The following is a 22727-nucleotide window of genomic DNA, read 5'->3' on the forward strand; positions in this document are numbered from 1 at the left end:
TTGCCTGATTCCTGGCCTGATTGCAAGGTTGGGAGGACCTGTGGGCAGGCAGGGCCAAAGTGAACCTCAGGCTGTTATTTTTCTGGGCTCCAGAGGGACCCACACAATACAGGCGTCAGGCTCTGTCTCGGGAATGGTGCCTCAGAGTCCAACAGGTGTGATGAGGTGTGCGATGAGTCACAACTCTGGAGGCAGGCAAACGGCGGGCACAGACAGTGTGGAAGGGTCAGACAGGCAAAGGAAACGGGGTCAGAAAGAACTTGGAGCCAGGACGTCAACTATTCATATTGTGATCAAGCAAGTCCCGTGTTCTGGGCCCAAGGTCTTCCTGCCTTTCTTCCCTGGGGGATCTCACATCTACAGGACTGTTCTTAGGCTCACAGAAGTTAGGTCTGCAGCCACATGTAAGAACAGGAAACAGATGTGTCTCTTTCTTAGTGGAGAGATTCTGGAATTGAGACAGACTGAGATCTGGGACCCTTTACTGCATTGCTTGTGTCTGGACAAATGTCTCCTTAGACAACAGAATACAAAGAAACTGTAAGAGGCTAAAAATAATTGTGTGCGTGGGTAGTTGGGAGAAATTATGGACTAGATGCTTTACCAACTGAGCTATCCTGTGGCTCCAACGGTAAAGAATCCACCTGCAGGGCGGGAGACCTGGGTTGGGACGATCGCCTGCTCAAGGGCACGGCAACCCACCAGTATTCTTGCCTGGAGAATCCCCATAGACAGAGGAGGCTGGCAGACCACGGTCCATGGAGTCGCAAAGAGGCAGACACCCTCAGTGACCAAGTACCCATGCATGCACATGGACTAGATACAAAAAGATTAAAACAAACAAACCCAAATTCCCCTTCCAAAGAGTTAAGAGCAAAAGCGGGGTGTCGGGAGCAAAAGTAGGGTACTGCACATGTCCTCTGCACCCAGCACCACCGAAGGGGTGGGCACACCACCTACGCCAACCCTCTGGCCTGCTGCCGGGACCTGCCCCTGTCCTCAGCCCAAGAAGAAATGAGCTCGCCCCGCTGCAGGCAAGGAGCAAGGGAACATGCTGTTTGCTCTTGCTCCCTCCTGCTGCAGCAGACGCCCCAATAAAGCCTTGCCTGGATTTCTTATCTGGCCTCCGATCAATTTCTATTGATTAAGGAGGCCAAGAACTCTGGTAGGTAACAGGACTGTTTTTACTACAGCTGATTGGAGAATGAGCTATATAGTAATCCAGGGCTGCCTTCCTCCCTCAGGCTCTCTTCCTTTTAAGGTAGGAGTATCTTCCAGGAAAATCCTGTAGACGACAGCCTCCAGGTTGCCAGTATCCAGGATGCAAATTCTGATTTTAGTTCCAAGAAAATGTCTCTCTTGAAAAATATGTGAGGCTTGGCACCAAACTTTATATCTCCCTACCTTAACGGGGTTACTGTGAAGTTCAAGTGTGAAAGTGTTTAGTAATTGGTGAAGATCCATGCGGTACCAGGTTATTGTAATCCCATTTCTTTCCACTGCAGATGCTGATTTTTATCTCACCTGATAATTGTTCTCAGATAAGATTAGCTCACTTTCCTGGTGACTCAAGTGGAAAAGAATCTGCCTGCCAATGCAGGAGATGTGGGTTCAATCCCTGGGCTAGGAAGATCCACTGGAGAAGGAAATGGCAACCCACTCCAATATTCTTGCCTGGGAAATCCCATGGACGGAGGAGCCTGGTGGGCTACAGTCCGTGGGGGTCTCAAAGCGTAGGAAACCGCATAGTGACTAAGTAACAACAACGATGAGATTATCTCACCTGACAATGTATTTTATTGAGATATAATTGATGTAGAATATTATATTAATTTCAGATGTACAATATACTATTTAGATTTTTCTGTAGGATATTGATCACCACAATAAGTCTACTTAATGTCCATTACCACACATAGTTACAATTTTTTTCTTGTGACTATAAATTCTTTTTTATTTTGGTTTCCTTTGTCTCCTTTTTATGTTTTTTTTTTCCATTTCTATTTCTGGTGAAAAATTATTCCTTTGGAAGTTTTATATCAGAAGAAATATTTTTAGAGAAGGGAGAGTTCCTCAGATGTAAAAGAGAACTTTTTATTTTTTTAAACTCATAGCTGTTTAAACTACCAAATTAACCTCTTTATCTAATCAAGTAGGCCTTTCACACAATACACTCAACTGATGCTTGGGTAGAATACGCATTCATTCCCAGTCACATGAGGTCTTATCAGTTATAAGACAGAAAAAGACTTAGCCACTGTGGCATTGAAAGAGGATCCCTGTGGGCTGGTTCATTTTCTTTGAAATATTTAGGGGGTGGGAGCAGATCTGAAAGCTTATGAAGTAAACAGGTTGTTTTATTCAGGGAACCTTCTCTAAAACAGTTAGCAGGGCTCATCTGATGACATTAAGTTTGGTGGTAATTTCCATGATGTCAAGGGCATGCTGAAGATTGCAGAGGGATTAAAGCCAACTTGAACAAGCAAAGCGTTACAGTCCATTGACTTGACTTGGCAGGCTGCACCAGAAGTTGGCACCTTTTCGCCGCCTGATCCTATTCAATGCAAGGTTGCGGTGGTAGGCTCCTTTCACGTGTCCGAAGAGGTGAAACAGGCAAGGTGGGAACCTTGACGCTGTGCAGGTGTGGGTGGACCTCCTGGACAATATGCTTGAAACCCACATGACATCCAGAGCCGCCCAAGGATTAAAATATTAAGAATCAAGTTCTTTTTCTTCTTTTTTTAAGAACGTTTCAAAAATAAACTTCATTTCTCTTTACCCTTCTTCTGCCCATTCCCCAAATTTTCCAGATATGCCTTTTTCCTAAGACCTTTTTAATCCCTCATGTGATTATCAACTCTTCTGTGAAAGAAGTCAGGTTTGCCCAGGAACTTCACTGAATAAAGATGAGTGTATATTTTAAAAAGGAAACAGCTGGATGGCAAAAGCCAGGGAGGGAGGCAGCTCTTGTTTCATTAAGGAAGGGAAGTTTGAGGGCTCAGAGGGAACTGGCCAGCAGCCATGGCGGGGAGAAGAAAAGGAAACACACGATCATAAAGAACTAATCATGAAAAATGGAAAGTGAGGGCGGGCCAAGAGCAACAAGCAATAAATAGATTTGGAAGGGGGTAAAAGATGAAGATGAGTACAAAGCCATCTCAGGAAAGGGGCAGCAAGGGCGTGTGCGTTTCGTTTGAAAAAAATTAATAATTCTGAAAATCATTCAAGTGTCCTATGGCAAATGTCTGAAGATAGCTTTTCAAACTCTGGTTTGATTTCTTTTGTGCCATTTTGGCATCTATTTCAGTGCACAGGAAAACAAAATAGAACTAGAGGGAGACAGTTGATGCATAATGTACCAGAGTATTTGGTTTCTTCCTTTCTGTTTTTTGTTTTGTTTTGTTTTGTTTTGCTCAATTTTAATTTCTGCCTCATGGTCGGGAAAGGAAGCAATTAGTTTGGCTCTGTAAGGTCAAAGACTACATCCAGACTGATAAATCAAGGGTTTTTAAGAGTAACCCATACAGATTCTAGCTTTAATTTGAACTATCATAAATATCTTTATCTGCGCAGCAATCACCTAATGCCTATTTATATGTAATAGGGGAGTGATGGTTTAGGACTCACATGTATATCTCAATATTTTCAGATGAAATTAGCATGAATTGAAGGAGGACCTAAGAGGAAAACCAGATCCTAGTCTGTCCTTCATCTTGAAATCTGTTCAACAAGATAAAATATACAAACATGGCCAACAGTCCAGATAATCCTAGAGAGAAGATGTTTAAAAAAAAAACCAAAAAACCTTTTTGAAGTTTTCCATCAGTTGCAGACAAGACCTTACCACTGAAATGGTACAGTCTTTCATTGGATGGGGGGCTGGGGTGCTTATCACCTTTTTTTCTTTTTAAATTAGTTTTTAATAGCAGCATTTGTTTAAGGAGGGAAAAAAATGCATGGTGGTGAGTTCTGGAATGTACATTAATCTTGTTAATGACACCACACTGCATGGTTGGCAAAACAGGACTTCGAATCAACCTTTTTTTTTTTTTTTTTGTGGTAGCAATACTTGAGAAATAAGGCCAGGGAAACAGAGATACATGAAAAGTGCATGAAGACAGGAGACAGGAATTTCCTATGATTTTATGTTGTTCTTAATTAGGAAGCATATTGGCAGCAAATGCTAACATGTGTTAGGATGTTTAGTTGGAGCCAAATAAATGTTTTCTATTACAACTCCGAGTCCCACGCCTAGTCAGAGCCCATTCAGTTCTAGCTCAAGTCTTAGAAAATCCCTTTAGAAGTCACCTCGGGGGGCAATTTTCTGTTGGTTCACAGGGCAAAGCCACTTTTCACCACATGTTTTCCTAAAGGGTCATCGTCAACTCAGGATGCAAGTCAAAGATTGAAGGGCGGTGACCTCTGCTCTTGGAACCACTCTGCTTGTGGTAATGAGTGGCCCTTAATAATCGCACTCAGTTTGACCTGAGGGTTGGGACTGGGTGTCAAGGCGCCCAAGCAACATCCTCTTAGTGGTGTTTATTTTTGTCTTGGTGGAGGAGGAGAGAAGGGACGAAAATGGAATGTGTATCAGGAAAAGATGGTGAGATAGGGTAGCTACATTAGAGAAACATTTACTTGTACATACGAGGAACCATGTATAGGGAATATTCATTAAAAGCATTGTTTGCAGCAGTAAAACCTTGGAAACAATCTAAATACTTATCACAAGGGAATGGATAGATATACTCTGGTATGGAGTACTCCAGAGCAGTTAAAAGAATGAGTCAAAATTCTGCAGTGAGGCCAACTCTCAGCAGTATATTAGGGGATTACATAGGGGATATAGTCTTAACACATACACACCACTATATAAAAAGGGAGAATCAACAAGGACAGGAAACTATACTCATTATTTTGTAATAACCTATAAGGGAAAAGAATCTGAAAAAGTATATATTTACACACATATATATGACTTCCCTGGTGGCTCAGACGGTAAAGAGTCTGCCTACAGTGTGGGAGACCTGGGTTCAATCCCTGGGTTGGGAAGATCTCCTGGAGAAGGAAATGGAAGCCCACTCCAGTACTCTTGCCTGGAAAATCCCATGGACGGAGAAGCGTGGTAGGCTGCAGTCCATGGGGTTGCGAAGAGTCTGACACGACCGAGCGACTTCACTTTCACTGTACATGTATATGTGTGCGTATAACTGAATCACTGTGATATACACTTGAAACTAACATGACCCTGAACCCACTGTGCTGCTGCTGCTCAATCGCTCAGTCATGTTCGACTCTGTTTGACCCCGTGGATTACAGCTTGCCGGGCTCCTCTGTCCTTGGGATTCTGTAGGCAAGAGTCCTAGAGTGGATCCCCTTCCCGCCGGAGATCTTCTGAACCCATGTATCAAACCCAGATTTCCTGCATTGCAGGCGGATTCTTTACCATCTGAGCCACCAGGGAAGCCCAAGAATACTGGAGTGGGGAGCCTCTCTCTTCTCCAGGGCATCTTCCCAACCCAGGAATTGAACTGGGGTCTCCTGCATTGCAGGTGGAGTCTTTACCAGCTGAGCTACCAGGAAAGCTCACTACTACTGTATATAAAAGATAAATTCTTATATATAAAAGAGATAAATTCTACATATATAAAAGAGACAAATTCTTTACCATTGAGTCACCAGGAAACCCCACGAATCCACAATACTTCAATTAAAAAAATATGTTAGGGGAAATAAGCATGTTTCAGAACATTCTATGCATTAAAACCCCAATAAGGCAACAGTGTATTTTGCATGGGCTCATATAAATGTATGTAAGAATATCCCGACCTTCTCTGGTGGCTCAGACTGTAAAGAATCTGCCTGCAGTGTGGAAGACCCAGGTTCAATCCCTGGGTCAGGAAGATCCCGTGGAGAAGGGAATGGCTACCCACTCCAGTATTCTTGCTAGGAGAACTCTATGAACAGAGGAGCCAAGTGGGCTATAGTCCATGAGGTCACAAAGAGTTGGACATGACTGAGTGACTTTGAAAGAAAGAGAGAGAAGAATATACAATAAAATTCTGGAGGATGTGCATTCAGAGTAATTCTATCTCAGAGAAGCTGGAAAAGGAACCAAGACTGCTAATAAAATCAAAGAAAATCTCTTCTCTTTCCTAGCGTACACTTTTTAAAAATAAAGCATTCATGTCCTATTTCTAAAGTTAAAAATTAATTGCAAAGGGAAAGAGTGAATGATTATGAAGCTGTTTTCTAAAATTGAATATCAAAGCATTTTCTCTGCATTTGGATCTTCCACTGCAAGCTGGCTGTACAACCTCTGTGTGGCCTTTAGGGGTAATTTGTACACAGATAATTCTATCTGGGTCTTAGAAATCTTAAAAAAAAAAAAAAAAGATTCTCCCTAAGTGGCTTTTTTGCTGCTGGGTCTGAGTAATTTTATACACTTTCATATACATAGCTGAAATGACACAGTAACTCCAGAGTACCTGCCTTTAGGTTGCAAATCTCCCTCATTTTTTTTAATGTCAATGAATTTTGTGTCAATGAAATTCAGGTTCTAAGGCAATCCTAAGATTTTTACTCGCTATGCTGTAAATGCGTTGCCTGGAACTCTTCAGCATTTTCTCACATGACTTTACAGAGCTAGTCCCTCTTTTTGGAATATTCTTCCCCTCAATTCTTGTTTTGCTCTAGAAAGCAAATTTTATTAACTAAAAAAAGAAAAAACCCAATATTTCCTTGTATTTAATCAAAATAGAAATGCACCTGACTGAAACTGTTATTTTCCTTAAAAATGAAGCAAACGAAAAATTGTGGTTATTCACAAGCAGTATTATTTGCTATTTTAATGATTCGTCCTCCAATTTTTGCACAGCCTATTTCCTCACCTCGTTCAGTTTTTTTCTTACTTGTTCCTACTCTGCTTTCTCTGGTCTCTCTGTTCGTCCTTCTCCCCTGTTTGTAATTATTTACTTATCTTTGCTCATTTATTTATTTTCTCTCTCCTCCTCTAGCATATACATTTCAAGAGAGAAGGGAATTCACTGCTTTCGTTGTTATGTCTCAGTGCTAAGAACACTGTCAGGAACATAGGAGGTGCTCAATCAATTGATGAACAGACCCATGATGGGGTTCTTGTTACTTGTCATTCATTCATGTGTAACGCTTTCCAAGGTTTGGAAATTTTTAAATCACTTTTCTGCATTTTATATTTAAAACTCCCATTATTCTTAACAAGATTCACCTTAAACTGCTCTTCTTTTCCTTATAAACAATCCCACATAGGCTATTGGTGAAAAAAAAGAATAAAAAAAGAGAGGATATACAAAATAGCGTTCTTTTTCTGAAAAGAGATTTTTTTCCCCCACAGTCTTAAATGAAAATCTTTCCAATATATCAGATCTTTCATAAACCATGAAATGAAATGACTGGCTATCAGAACTAATTTTGAGAAGAAAATCTGTCATCTCCAAAGCAGTAAAATGTCCATAAAACTCTGTAAACTAATTACTAGGTTAAGTAAAATCATCGAAATGTATCAGGACCTTCAGATGTCTTCAGGGCAGACATAATACAGTAATTCTCGAATAGTCAATCAGGGAAGATACAGCAATGGGCAGGATTAAGCCAGTGTAATAGTCTTAGTTTAAAAGACTATTGTTTTAAAAGACAAGTACAGTACCAGAATTCTTTTATATCATCAAGTAGCTACTGGTGATATATTTATGGATGAACTAATATGACGTCTGGAATATGCTTCATAAGTGAAGGAGGATAAAAGGTTGGTGGGGGAATATAGATAAAACAAGAGTGACCATATGTTGATAATTGTTGAAGCTGTGAATAGATAAATGGAGGTTTGTGATCCTATTCTTTTCTTTTATGCATGTTTCAAATTTTCCATAATAAACAAATTTAAGGATAAAGTATTAAAAAAATAAATAAAAGACTATTGCTGTCAGATGATGCACACGGAAGAGATGTATGTTAGTGCGGCATGATGTGAGCTGGCCTTTGAGGTCTGTGTGTCCTGAACTCAGTGGGACTTAAATGGAGACGATGTACCCATTTATTTTGCTCAGATGCTAAAGGATACATGCCTTTAAATCTATCTGAATGTTTCTTTTCACCCCTCCTTATCAAAAGAAGTAGAAAGGTTTTTCTATGTGGTGCTTTTTATTTTAGACTATTAGATGCCCTTATGTATATTACATTTTTGCATGTGGGTAACAATTAAAATAGTTTCCCTGGTGACTGAGTGGTAAAGAATCCACCTGCAAAGCAGGAGATATGGTTTCAATCCCTGTGTTGGGAAGCTCCCATGGAGATGGAAATGGCAACCCACTCTGGTATTCTTGCTTGGAAAATTCTGTGGATAGAGGAGCCTGGTGGGTTACAGTCCATAGCATCACAAAGAGTCAGATACCCTTGATGCAACTTAGCATGCTCACACATGCACTTGTATATTGCATTTTTGCATGTGGGTAACAATTAAGATGGGCCTTCCTGGTGGCTCAGTGGTAAAGAACCCGCCTGGAATGCAGGAGACACGGGTTTAAACCCTGGATCGGGAAGATCCCCTGGAGATGGAAATGGCAACCCATTCTAGTATTCATGCTTGGGAAATCCCATGGACAGAGGAGCCTGGCAGGCTACAGTCCATTAGGGTCGCAAAGAGTTTGACACCGCTTAGGGACTAAACAACAACAACCAACAATTAATACATGAGCAAAATCCACCAGAAGCCTCAAAACAATGTGCGCGGTGGAAGTCCTCATGTTCCTTTGATTTAGCAAAAAATTCTATGTTTTAGTATGCTACGCCGATAATCCAGAGTATGTCACTAGGATTTGATAAACTCACTGGAATACTGAATATTTATTTTATTAGGTAATTTTATATAACTTTGTATTTATATATGCTATATAAATATATACTTAAATATATAAATCACATACAAGTTTATATTTAATATAGATTTAAATTATTATATATTAAATATATTAATAAAATTGTATATATAATTTGTATTAATTTAACTGTATATCTACATTGCTGAAATTGGGAAAACCCAAAAGCTAATCTTATACTCAACATAGACTATCATGATTCTATATTATAATTGACTGTTTACATGTATGTCTTTCTAATACTCCTTGAAGATAAGAACCTCTACCTTATTTGCTTTATTCCCCAGTGTTCAGGTTTTGGAATGAATGAAAAACTCTTAACATAAGCCTGTCTGTGATTTCCTTCGCATCATCTTTTCCTAGAGGTATGACTCAAAGATAGAAATTTGTCCAGGGTACTGTTTGTCCTCAGAAATATTCCTTATACTCTCTCACAGTGATTTCTACCCTGGCTCAAGGCAGTGATTCTTGAAAGAAGAGCGGTAGGAAGCAGATCACTTAAAAGTGATGAGTATCAGACCACAAGCTCAGAAGACGGCAAATGAGGAGTAAAACTGGGAACACACATTTCACTTACCTAAATGGCTTGCACATTAGAAGCTCTGCACCCTCCCCCGCCCCAATTAAAGTGGAGGGAAATCTTCCTGGTGGATGGGTTCTTTCCTCTGTGTCTGAATCTGCCATTGCCTGGCTGGCCTGCATGTCCCTTTGGAATTGATAATGAGGTTCAAGAGAGAGGTATAGCCCTCACTAAGCATGTCACCCCTATTTAGCACCTTTTCCAGGATGGCAGCTACTATTGTTTTATGATGTCCCTGATCAGCTGTCACTATTCATAAAGTAATCACTGCCATTAACACGTCATGCCTCCAGCCATCTGCTGCTGCATGGCAGACATTGAGCTGTGGGTTGCAAGCTAAGCAGGTGTCACCTAGGAACGACAGGACCACAGTAAAGGTGGGGGGGTCATCACTGTGAAAGAGGATATGTCATGTCAAATAATTCTGGTTTTCTGATGTGCTCTAGTGCAGTGGGCAATGATATTTCTTGCTCACCTGACATAAGTTTAAAAGAAAAAAAATCTTATTCGAGATACTTAACTTTCATTATTGGTAAGTTACAGGGACAGAATGTCATGGAAATTCTTGACTACAGTAGCAGTTTGACTGTGAATGGACTGTTGCACTAAACTTGCAGTCAAATGGAAAATTTTCTTAAACAAATTTCTGAGCCATCAAATCTACAGCTGACAAGTATTTATTGAGCACTTACTATGTGACACTGACATATGGCTGGCACACCCAAAATGTAAAATCCCTATTTAAAAAGAAAACCACCAACTAATATACACAGTGGACATCCATACTCTGCTGAATGCCTGACCCTGGTCTGTCCTTAATGCTTATCTTGATTTTGGACAGTTTTCAATTTCTTATTACTTTCCATTTTGATTGGATGTCATGTGTTGTATTGGAAGATGAGTTTGCAGTGGAAAAATATAATGGTTTAATTGGTGGTTGAAGAGATTTTCAAGGGAAAATTTGGTTTTACCTTGAGAATCTAACCTCTATGTGGGTATATTATTTGATTGCAAGCCAATTAAGGAAAGTTATGTAATTCTGAACTCTACAGAAAGCAAAGATGTTCATATTCTATGCTAGGATTTTCCCATTAGTTTTGAAACCAACTTATTTTTGAGAAACCATAAAGATTTCAAGCTCTCTCCTCTAAAGATTGGTAGAACCATCTGTTGTAATCAGAAAGATACAATCAAGCTTTATGGACTTCCCTAAGAGCTCAGTTGGTAAAGAATCTGCCTGAAATGCAGGAGACCCCAGTTTGCTTCCTGGGTCAGGAAGATTCACTGGAGAAGGGATAGGCTACCCACTCCAATATTCTTGGGTTTCCCTTGTGGGTCACCTGGGAAAGAATCTGCCTGCAATGCAGGAGACCAGGGTTCAATACCTGGGTTGGGAAGATCTCTTGGAGAATGTAAAGGCTACCCACTCCAGTGTTCTGGCCTGGAGAACTCCAGGGTTGCAAAGAATAGGACATGACTGAGCAACTTTCACTTCAAGTTTTGTTTTTGTAGTTTATATTAGGAACGATGGTTTATATTTTCTTTGCAACATCTATATTTATGATATATAGTACATATACTTTTCAAAGGTCCTCTTTTCTCATTGATGATTATGGTATGCCCCAATTTTCATCCTTCCCCAATCCCTGGTTATTCCCTGAGAACCGAGAATCATGGATTTAGGTTTCTAACAGGGAACAGAATATGTTTCATTGTAGATCAGTCACTTTATTGCTTAGCTGAAAACAAGGAATGGGGCCACTTTAACTTTAAGGATACAACCAGGAATCTGAAAGGTATGCCTTCATGATATTACTGAAGTATTAGAATAAAAAAAGCATATTTCTTCTAATGATTGATGGCCCTTTCTAAGAAGACTAAGTATAAATCTGTGAATACTGGTTATATTATTATTTGCCGGGAGCAGGCATTCTGATGGAGTTGAAGTTCACTGTTCCATATAGAGTTAATAATTTTAATAAAAAGTTAATTATTTGATATTTAGGTTCCATCAAAATGCTGTAGATCAAACTGCTTTATCAGATTGGCTCCTCAAACTATCACATGTGTCTGTACTGAGCTTATAAAGAAAATAAAGACTGGAATTCCTGAGTCTTGCCTCTAAGGCCCTTACAGTCCACTTATGATTTTTCCACATTTGTTTTGGTTGTTCAGTTGGTAAGTTGTGTCCAGCTATTTTTTTTTTAATAATTTTATTTATTTTGACTGTGCAGGGTCTTTCTTGCTGTGCGGGCCTTTCTCTTGTTGTGGTGAGCAGGGTCTACTCTCCACTTACGGTTCCTGGACTCTAGAGCACAGGCTCAATACTTGTGGCATATGGGCTTAGCCGCTCCATGGCATGTGGGATCTTCCTGGATGATCGAACCCATGTATCCTGCATTCGCAGGTGGATTGTTCACCACTGAACCACCTGGGAAGTTCAGTGTCCAACTACTTGTGACCCCATGAACTACACCACATCAGTCTTTCCTGTCCTTCACTATCTACTGGAGTTTGCTCAAATTCATGTCCATTGAGTTGGTGATACCATCCAACTATCTCATCCTCTGTCACCCTTCTCCTCTTGCCCTCAGTCTTGCCAAGCATCAAGTTCTTTTCCAGTCAGTCAGCTCTTTGCATCAGGTGGCCAAGGTATTGGAGCTTCAGCTTCCTCAGGTCCTTCCAATGAATTCTCAGGGTTGATTCCATTTAGGATTGACTGGTTTGATCTCCTTGCAGTCCAAGGGACTCTCAAGAGTCTTCTCCAGCACCACAATTTAAGGCATTGATTCTTCAGCCTCAGCTTGCTTCATTGTCCAACTCTCACATCCATACATGACTACTGGAAAAACCATAGCTTTGACTAGATGGACCTTGTCTGCAAAGTGATGTCTCTCCTTTTTAGTACACAATGGCTAGTAGACATTTTGCTGAATATTTTGCCACTTCTTTAAAAATAATATTTTTGTTGAAAACTTGGTAAGACACTGTAGACTAGAATCAGATCAGAGAATATTTTATCGTATCTTCCTGCCAAAAGGTTTTAATTCATCCTAGAAGCAGAATAGGGCTCACCAACAGGTTTGGGAATTATGGAGAAGAAACAGGTCCCTGGGAAAATGTTCTTCTGAAGCAAATGTCTATATTCATGTTTTATGCATCAGGATTGTCCTCCCACTGATGGATAGGCAGGAGGGCAGTGGAGGCAAAGAACATTAGTAGGTTCTGAACAACTGAGGTTGAAGGCCCTCCTTGATAAATGAATATATATATTTTTTCAAAAAGAAAGTATATGCATTTCCATATATATTCACATATGTATATGTATATATTCATATTTACATATGTAGCCATACATTGTAATTGTATATATTGACATATACATGTGTATCTATACAAATATCCATATAGTACACATATATGAATACATACGCAAATGCATATAACTTCTGTGCAAAGTCTTTAGGATAGAAACTGAAAAGTTCCTAGTCCCTTTGCTGTTTGAGAGCTATCAAGATGAGTCACTATTGTTGCTATTGTTCGGTTGCTGTCGTGTCCAACTCTTTGCGACCCCACAAACTGCAGCACACCAGGCTTCCCTGTCCTTCACTATCTCCTGGAGTTTGCTTAAATTCATCTCCATTGAGTCGGTGACGCCATCCACCATCTCATCCTCTGTCGTCCCCTTCTCCTGTCCTCAATCCTTCCCAGCATCAGGGTCTTTTCCAGTGGGTCAGCTCTTTGCACCAGGTGGCCAAAGCATTGGAGCAGTAATCTGTGTCCCATCTTTTGTCCTCATGTCCTAAGTGACCAGCTTTTGGCTCCTATAAGCCTTTTATACCCTTCCAATATTTTTCTTCTTTTCTCTTGTTTAATTTAGTCACAATCTAACTGATAAACTGATAAAATTAATGTGCAAACACAGCAGAAAAAGCCACAGATCTACAAATGATGGGTCCCAGACTCCTAGAAAGCGTTTTCTCATTGAACATGCATTTATAAAGCATATGTGCGATGCCAGCCCTGTTCTACACACCAGATTCAGTGACGATCAAAAGAAATTATTGAGAAAAATGTGTTCAATCAGATACTGATTGTTGGACTTTCAGAAACTAAATTAATGGACTAATGACATTCATTCAAACTTTAAGGTAATTTTATATATGATCACTTTGAGAACTTTAATGGATTTTTTAAATAAAATGAATAAGATTATTAGCAACAATACAAGTATATATTTTTAGAAAAGAGTTCTTCCTGTAGGAAAGCAGGCTGATTTAAATTCCTCAATGATCAAAGTCTTAAAAGTAGTTTTCTTTGAATGGAGTCATCTATAGAACATATCCATATGGAAAAAACCCATGAATGTGTAATGGACAAAAAATAATAAAACTATTGAAATAATGTATTTTCTTTATACTAACTCTATCCATTAATTTTTTATAGTTTTCTACCATGTAACATTACCTTTCATAAAAAATGATACTTTAAAATGAGATGGAGTTGGTAAAAGAAACAATGGGTAGTTAATGAAAGAAGGATTCCAAAGCTGGGCTCTGCTGGACGAGGGAGAAAGGAGAACAAAATTTATCTGGGGGTCTCTCTGAGTCAGAGGCCATGGTTCATAGCCTTTAGAGGGTGAGCAATGCTCAGAGCCAAGGATTTTTATATCTCTGCTTTCACTATTTGTTTCTTTTCTCTACAGAAATCAAGCACAAGCTATTTGAAATAATAAAGCTCTCTTCAATATAATACTCTATGAGCAGAGTCATGAATCTTACACATAGAAAACATTTTTAAATTTTACCACGGATTGTTGGATGGCTGTGGAATAAATTCAAGATGATGATATTCTTGCTTGAGGCAGCCTGGTGCAGTAGGAGACACGTGGCTTACCAGTGAGATCAACCTGAGTTCTAATCTGAACTCTGCTACACACTTGCAAATGCGCAAGTTACTTGACCTCCATATGACTAGTTTTTTTTTCACCTCCACGGCTGAGATTACTTTTCTAGCAAATAGGATATGATGGTTACCTTCCATCACCGCCATCCTTGATGCTGATCATCTTTCTAACGAGGAGAGGACGGTTTACTTATAACTAGAGGTCATAATAGTATTATGGTAAGAACCACCCCACTTCCCCACCAAGAGGTCTGATACCCTTTAGTATTAACTGTCAGTTTGGTAAAAATGTACATGCTTGCAACTCCTAAGAAAAGCAAAATCGAATGTTTGCATTCTTTTACTTAAGATGAGAATCTGTGCTATAGTCCCATTTTCAGAAAGGAAATCATCTGGGGTAGGAATGCTTTATTTCTCCATTTATTCAACAAGCAGTGAACACCTGTTAGATGTCTGGCCCCTGTGCTAGGCATTTAGAAGATAAGGATAAATAAGATACGATTCCTAACTTCAAAGAGCTGGAGTCCAGAGTGAAGACCACACACAGAGAATCATATGCAGTGAATGCAGGGGTGGAGTGCCCCTAGAAGTACTGAGGGGACACCTAACTGGTAAATGTGGGTGGAAGGTGACAGGGCAGGACTCAGGGAAGGTGGCAGCCTGGCCCTGAAGCCTCCAAGCATGAGCTGGAGTTATCTAGGTGGACCAGCTGGGTGAGATTGGCATGGGTGAAGGACCCTCCAGGCGGAGGGTCGGGGAAGTCAACATCAGAAAGAGAATAACACAGTGGGGAGAGTGTGGAAGGGAATGCCATCTAAGGTACCCAACGCTAGATGCTGGGGATAATGAGATGATGCTATCACAGAGACAAACAGAAGTCAGATTGTGGAAGCTTTATTTTTCAAGTCAAGTTGCTTCAGCTTTATGCAGTAGACCATATGAAGGCTTGGGCAGAACTGAAAGGCATCTGCCCAACCTGTGTGGAGAACAGCAGTCAAGGTGGGAAAGCCCATCAGGAAATGGGCTGTGGTCTGTGGTCCAGAGACAGGCTGAAATGACTTGGGTCAGCTCAGGGTGGTGGGAGGCAAAGCAGTGGGAATTGCTGGGGTTTGGGTGCATGGGAGGGGGGAGGGGAGAGGGGTGCAGAGTCCTGGATGATGCCCAGCACTGAAGCTTTGGTACCCAAGGTGGTGCTGTCATCCCAACACAGACAAAAATGACACTGACTATTCAATTTTAAACGACGCTTACTCCTTGGAAGGAAAGTTGTGACCAACCTGGATAGCATATTAAAAAGCAGAGACAAAAAAAAAAAAAGCAAAGACATTACTTTGCCAACAAAGGTCTGTCTAGTCAAGGCTATGGTTTTTCTAGTGGTCATGTATGGATGTAAGAGTTGGACTGTGAGGAAAGCTGAGCACTGAAAAATTGATGCTTTTGAACTGTGGTGTTGGAGAAGACTCCTGAGAGTCCCTTGGACAGCAAGAAAATCCAACCAGTCCATCCTGAAGTAGATCAGTCCTGGGTGTTCATTGGAAGGACTGATGCTGAAGCTGAAACTCCAATACTTTGGTCACCTCACGTGAAGAGTTGACTCATTGGAAAAGACCCTAATGCTGGGAGGGATTGGGGGCAGGAGGAGAAGGGGACGATAGAGGATGAGATGGCTGGATGGCATCACTGACTCGATGGGCATGAGTTTGAGTAAACTCTGGGAGTTGGTGATGGACAGGGAGGCCTGGCGTGCTGCGATTCATGGGGTCGCAAAGAGTCGGACACGACTGAGCGACTGAACTGAACTGAACTGATTCAATTTTAGGCATTCAATGAAATAGGGTACAAAATAATGTGTATCCTTAAGAAATAAGCCATGACTGTAGGTTTTTTAATAAACCAGTGATATTTTATTGGTGTTAGTGGTTAGCTGCATTTACAGCTTCTTCTGGTACGTGGAGAAGGCTTGTCGTGGGGGAATCATGGTGATGGTTAAAATGGAGCTCAGCTTTAGCTCTCCTCCTCTGTAGCTCTGGGACAGTAGGCATGCCATTTTAGCTGTCTGTACTCCTTGTTCCTCACTGATAAAATGAGTGGGTTTGACAAATAATTTTTAAGTTAAAAAAGGTGATTCTAATTTGATTATTTAGAAACCACATAAAGTGGCATCCCCAATTTTTGGCAGCCCCACTTATACAAAGGGTCATGGTTCAGATGGTAAGAATCTGCCTGCAATCCAGGAGACCTGGGTTTGATCCCTGGGTTGGGAAGATCCCCTGGAGAAGTGAATGGCTTCCCACTCCAGTATTCTTGCCTGGAGAATTCCATAGACAGAGGAGCCCTGGAGGCTACAGTCCATGAGGTTGCAAAGAGTCGGACACGACTGAGTGACTAACACTTTGAATTTAGCATGTAATGCCATAAAGGGTTTTTTCCTTAACTCTCAATGACATCCTTAGCACCGTCTTGTCAGGAATTGCATGAAACTCTTATAGTCTATGAACAACCCCTAAAGCATTTACTTTCACAGTGTCTGAATGCTCTTAACCAGAACTTGCCTCGATGAAGCATAAACTCTCACTCACAAAGCTTCAATTCCTGGCCCTAGGCAAACTGCTCAATCCAAATAGTGGGCCACTTCTGGAGCAGTTGGTTCTAATATGAGAAGAGTGCATTGTAAATAAAACAATGTGTTTTTGAAATTAGCACACATACCAAAAAAGGTATTTACTTAGTACGGCTTAATGGCTTTCAATGTGCCATTAAACTCAACTCAGTGGATATTTTGGATTACTAAGACATGCACAATACATCCTAAAATAGTCATTTGACCTGTAAATACAACAGGACTAGGCAATCTCTCTTTGAACTCTACCCTCCATTTTTTGCTAAGTAATTTTCTTAGCTTACCTTAGAGTAAAGGAATACATTTTCCCAAGGTTTGTGAGTGCTTGCTCTGTTCCAAGACTCAAGGAATAACTGAGAAGTGCATTAGTCTGTTAAGTGGTCTAAGAGAGGGGCATTCCACCTGGTTAAGATGTGCTAAACTTTCTTTATTAACAGAGGCACAAACAAAGCATAAGGGGCCCAAGAATATTAATGGAAAATGAAAAATGTCTATAGGATACAGTGACTGCTTTAGAGGAAAAAAAAAAAAAAAACAATATAAAAACACTCTTCCCAGTTCACATCAAGTAAAGTTTGAGGCATTTTAATTTGACAAACTGGGTATTTGAATTGGGAATCTGTCCAATTGTGATCTGTCATCAGGAGAAGCAGCATCAAATGGGTTAATAATTGCTGACTTTTTTTTTTAACAAGCAGTTTTATTGCAGAAATGGGAGTTGAACCGGAACATTCACAATCAGAATGAAAGGGCAGGCAAGCAGATCTGGAAAACTCACTCTTATATGTGAAAAGGGAAAGTTTTCATGGATTTTAGAGAGGCCAAAGGAAAAGGCTTATTTTATATTTGATAAGATAGTTTGATTTAGATCTTTAAGGACAAGTCAGCAAACATTCAAAATCCATATATAATACTCAGGATAAATGGAACAATACTTCCATTTGATAATGGGAAAGGCAAACATTCACATTTGACAATACCTTATACAGAGTTTATAAGATATGTCTCTAGGTGGTTTCACAAGAAGTCAATGTGTAATTTAATATGTTGACTTCTATTTCTAAAGAATCATGTAGTTTACCTGGCTATCTTAGAAGTCACTGCTGCACCTCAAACCATGACTGGAAAAGGGCACCAATCAAACAGTGTGTACCTTCTGACAATTTCCAGAGTTTCACCTGGAGACACCCAGGAGCTTCTCTGGTGGCCCAGTTGGTGAAGAATCTGCCTGCAATGTGGGAGACAGGGTTCTATCCCTGGGTCAGGAATGACAACCTGGAAAAGGGAATGACAACCCACTCCAGTATTCTTGCCTGAAGAAGCCCACGGACATAGGAGCCTGGCGGGCCAGAGTCCATGGGGTGTGAAGACTCGGAAATGACTGAGTGACTAATGTTTCACTTCACCCAGAAGCAGAGAATCATTTATGGGTGGCCTGTAATTGGAGAAAGAGCACTGGACTTGGGAGTCAGAAGACAGAATTCAAAGTTTCAGCTCTTTCACTTAAAAGAATATGTGGCCATGGAGAAATGGCTGTTTCCAGTGGTTCTCAATTGTAGCCATGTAGCAAAACAATTTGTTCAACTTAAACACACATTCATGGGGACCACACTGCTGAGATTCTGATTCAGTAGATCAAAGATTGGTCTCTGTACTGTTCAAAAGCAAATGAGGTCCATAATGACTGATAAATCCATTGAACTATTGAACTTCAGTGTTCTCATTTGTAAAATATCAATAGGATTCTGTATCCATTGCATAGGGTTTGTGTGAAGATTAAATATAATGATATATTTCAGGCGCTACCGACACCTTGCTTAGAAGAGGTTCATTTTTTTGGTCTTTCAGTGGCTCTTAGTTTCTTTGTGGTTCAGAGTAGAGTCGAAGGATGGGATGCTCTGTGGGAAATCTCTGCACCCACCAGTCACAGTTGGCAGTGCCCAGGATGTTCCCTTCCAGACTGTTGGTGGGACTGCTAGCGCATGAAGGTTTCCAAGAGGACCCAAGTAAGTGAACTGGCTGAATGTGTTGAACCCAGCATTTCTCACAGTAATTTAGTCACCAAATTCCTTTTCAAGTGGCAATTATTATTTATTTATGTTCAGTAGAACATGCGTTGGGGATCACTACTAAGATCTCTAGCTTACGTTCTAAAGTTCCATAGCCTCCCTCGGGAAATTTACTGAGTGCTGTGGTCTAAGATCCAGTCTTTCCGGGTGCAGGCTCAGTCGTTAAGCTGTGTCTGGCTCTTTGAAATCCCATAGACTGCAGCCCACCAGCCTCTCCGGTCCCTTGATTTTCCAGGCAAGAATACTGGAGTGGGTTGCCATTTCCTCCTCCAGGAGATCTTCCTGACTCAGGGATTGAACCTGTGTCTCTTGTATTGGCAGGTGGATTTTTTACCACTGTGTCACCTGGGAAGCCCCAATCCTAAACAGTATCTGCTCTTTTCCTGAACTACTAGCTTAAATAAGCTTTTGTTAGAAATGATTCCATTTAACTATTGTAGGTTTTACTTGAGCTGCTTGAGTTTATGAACTCAAATGATTTAGAGAGAATTAAGCCATCAATTTAGAAATAAAATTAATAACTAAACCAAAGTAAAAGTTAAATGAAGTGGAAGTTCACAGCTTATACTTTGTAAATACAGGAGACGTTTTCCTTTTCTGAGATTATACTTTACCCTTGAAACCAGTGGGATGAGATAAAATTAGAAGTTCAAGTTATGATTAGAACTAAATTAATCCAATACTCAAAAATAAACTTGGTGGAAATTTTATATAGGTGCATAAAAAATAAATAAAATTGATTTTGGAGGAGAACACTCTTCCCTTAAGCCAATTTAAGAGCATTTAGGAAACAGAATATGATTAAGTAGGTTTTTTTGGCAACATCATTTGCCTGGTTGATACTCTTAACCTAAGTGGAATATTTGGCTTCTAAGATGTCCTCCTGGGAATAGAAAACAAAAGTGGCAAAGTGTATCTCTGGTGGAGGTACATTTATGGAAGAATTAACTACTTATTCATGCATAAGGGCTTCTACTTAAGAATATATATCTATATGGATATATGGTCTTGGGATGGATGAATGTGTCAAGTTCATAGTCAGGTTGGGCAGAGTTTGAAGTAAGAATTTGCTCCAAAAAACTACTTAAAAAAATTTTTTTTTGCAAGAATCTTGATTTTGCAGGTTTAGTATGAAACTCTCAGAAGAACAGCTTTGCATGTGAGCTTTCCGATATTTCTACTCCGGCCCTGGCCAGAAGTACTGTGAGAACACCCTTTCATTTGGTATTTGAGCCCTTATGCCTCTGTTCCTGGCTGCAGACCAAAGGAACAAACACAACTGAACATTTCAGACCCTCAAAATAGTAAGCTAAAAATGATTTGCTCTGCTTTGGGTTCTAAAAATTATTGACCTCAAAGCCTTGCTCCAAACAATCCAGTTGGTCCATTTCTAATGAGGATCACTGGATTTTAGAAACCACAGGAGAACTTTCTTTTTTGATTGATAACTAAAAACCAAAGATGATAATAATAATAATAATAATCAAAAGGGTTGTGAAACAGGTATCCTGTCACTAAAGCAGAGGCTAGATTTTATGAACATGCTGTATGTTCCAGTGTAAAGTAATTCAAAGAACAGAGGCATTGGAGTTTAGAGGAGGATATCTGGAATTTGATGGTGACATCAGCTGCTACTAGCTGAGGGAAGAAAGCACATTTCCAAGACTGAGTTTTTTATGAGTAAAATTAATAACAATAATGAAAAATCATCACACCCATTTAATTGGGTCATTATGAGGAGGAAAGTATTTTAAAAGTACTCCGTGTCCATGCACTGCATTTAAGGTAGTGCATCAGAGTTCCTGGAAGTTTGAACTTTACGATCAAACACACTTGAGTACAAATCTCTACCCCTCTGCTCTTGAGCTCTTAATCTCTGCCAGTCAGTAAGAATTTTGATTTTTATCATCTGTGAAATGGGGATAGTGTTGTGCAGTGAAATAAATTAGAGAATGTACATAAAATATTTGGCACATAGTTAATGCTAGAAAAATTGGTGGCTATTAATAAATGTGTAAAGTGATGATGGTGAGTTTATATGTTCATAATTCCAGGAGCCAGTTCAAATACAGACATGTCAAGATCTGGACAGACCCTTGAGAACACTCTGAACCCTTCTCCCAGAAATTTGCATAACTACAGAATTTTTTCTGGATGAGTGGGCACAGGAGGTGATGTCATTTTGAATCTAGGGTAGCTGTATTGACGTAGCTTGCTTGGGCAGACCCAAAATATGGATTGGGCTGAATGTAAGGACATAGGGAAGGAAGTGGAAGATGCTTCTGGATTAATGCTGAATAGGAGGCAATGCTGATCTTGGCAATTTTTGGAATCTAGTTTTTGCTAGTAAAGAGAAGTAGGTGAAAAAGTGCAAATGTATGCAAAGGTCATAATAAAGTCACTGTGGAATTAAAACTTTAAACCCACAGTTTCTTAATTCCAAAATACTCCTTATTATTTCTAAAAGTTATTTGTTTATGTTAGGAATTCCATGATATAGTTATTGTCTTAAAAACAAATATTCACAGTCAAAATCTGGCTGACCCAAAATATGACTGGTAGCTTCTTTACCTGAAATTCCCTATACATATCAAATGTAGGAAATTAGTAAATATTAGACTGGATTAAATATTAACATGTCATATTCTTTATCCAATGAAGAAACTGTGCTTTTAATCTACTCTGGGGAAATGGCTAGCCTACTATCACATTAAGGTATTAGTCACATGGTATTTTCTCTTTCTCTCTTCAGAGGCCAAATTCTTGAAAGAAAATTCTCATGGATAATACTTCTACTTCATGGATTTTGAATCCATAGCTCTCGCTATTCCCAAGAACCTAAGCTCGTTCCTCATAGTCACTCTGATTTCCAAGGGCCAGTTCCGGTGACGATTTGTGAATAATTCTTCTTTGTCATTTTGCATCATTGTCCTTTTGGAAATCTCCTCACATGCCTTCTGTTTTTTTTTTTCTTCCCAGTTCTGATGACTCCTTTTCTGTAGCCTTAAAGCAACTGCTCAGGACTCATATTTTTTTTATCATCCTTTCTTGGCCTGAGACTATCTCTAGGTAAACCCGTCCATTCTTGCTACTCTAGTTATCTCCTGCTCCCCAAGGGCTGGACCACCACTGTTTTCCTGTTATGCTTGTAATCCTCACTAGGATTTCTTCAGTTTATCATATCAAAACAAATCAATTTACTCTGTGAACTGCAGTCCTATTCCTTCCTTTTAATTTCAGCAATTTTGTTTATTCAAGGGAATAAACTTCTCCTGATGTTCAAAACTCAAAATGTCAGTATTATCTTTGTCTCTGGACTCTCGTTTGACCTCCAGATCCTAGGAGATTCCCAAGTGTAGTTGTAAGCGTTGTCATTTTATCTCATGGGGCCTGTCACTTTTATAAGATGGATAGACGGAGGCAAGGGTCTGTGCAGCATGCTCTGATACTCGTCTCATGTTCTCGAGATAGGAGCTAGAACTCCATCCATTACTTTGGCATTCCAGGCACGAAGAAGGATCACAGAACCAGAGGGCCTCTGACAACTGAGGGGAGCTTTCCTGAAGGCAGCACCCCACAATTTTTGCCTATGTCTACTGCATAGTGTGGAGAGACCATGTGATCTACAAGGGAAGCAGAGA

The 22727-nt window shown here is 40.0% G+C and overlaps 1 long non-coding RNA gene across 1 annotated transcript; it reads left to right on the forward strand.

Moving 5' to 3' along the window:
• The first annotated feature begins 1046 nt into the window (after positions 1-1046).
• LOC122706866 lies at positions 1047-22265 on the forward strand. The gene is made up of 3 exons (XR_006344484.1): positions 1047-1165; positions 18866-19023; positions 21839-22265. It is a non-coding gene; the product is annotated as an uncharacterized LOC122706866 (long non-coding RNA).
• The last annotated feature ends 462 nt before the right edge of the window (positions 22266-22727 follow it).

This window comes from Cervus elaphus, chromosome 13 (assembly GCF_910594005.1).
Source record: "Cervus elaphus chromosome 13, mCerEla1.1, whole genome shotgun sequence".
In the NCBI taxonomy this organism is placed as follows: Eukaryota; Metazoa; Chordata; class Mammalia; order Artiodactyla; family Cervidae; genus Cervus; species Cervus elaphus.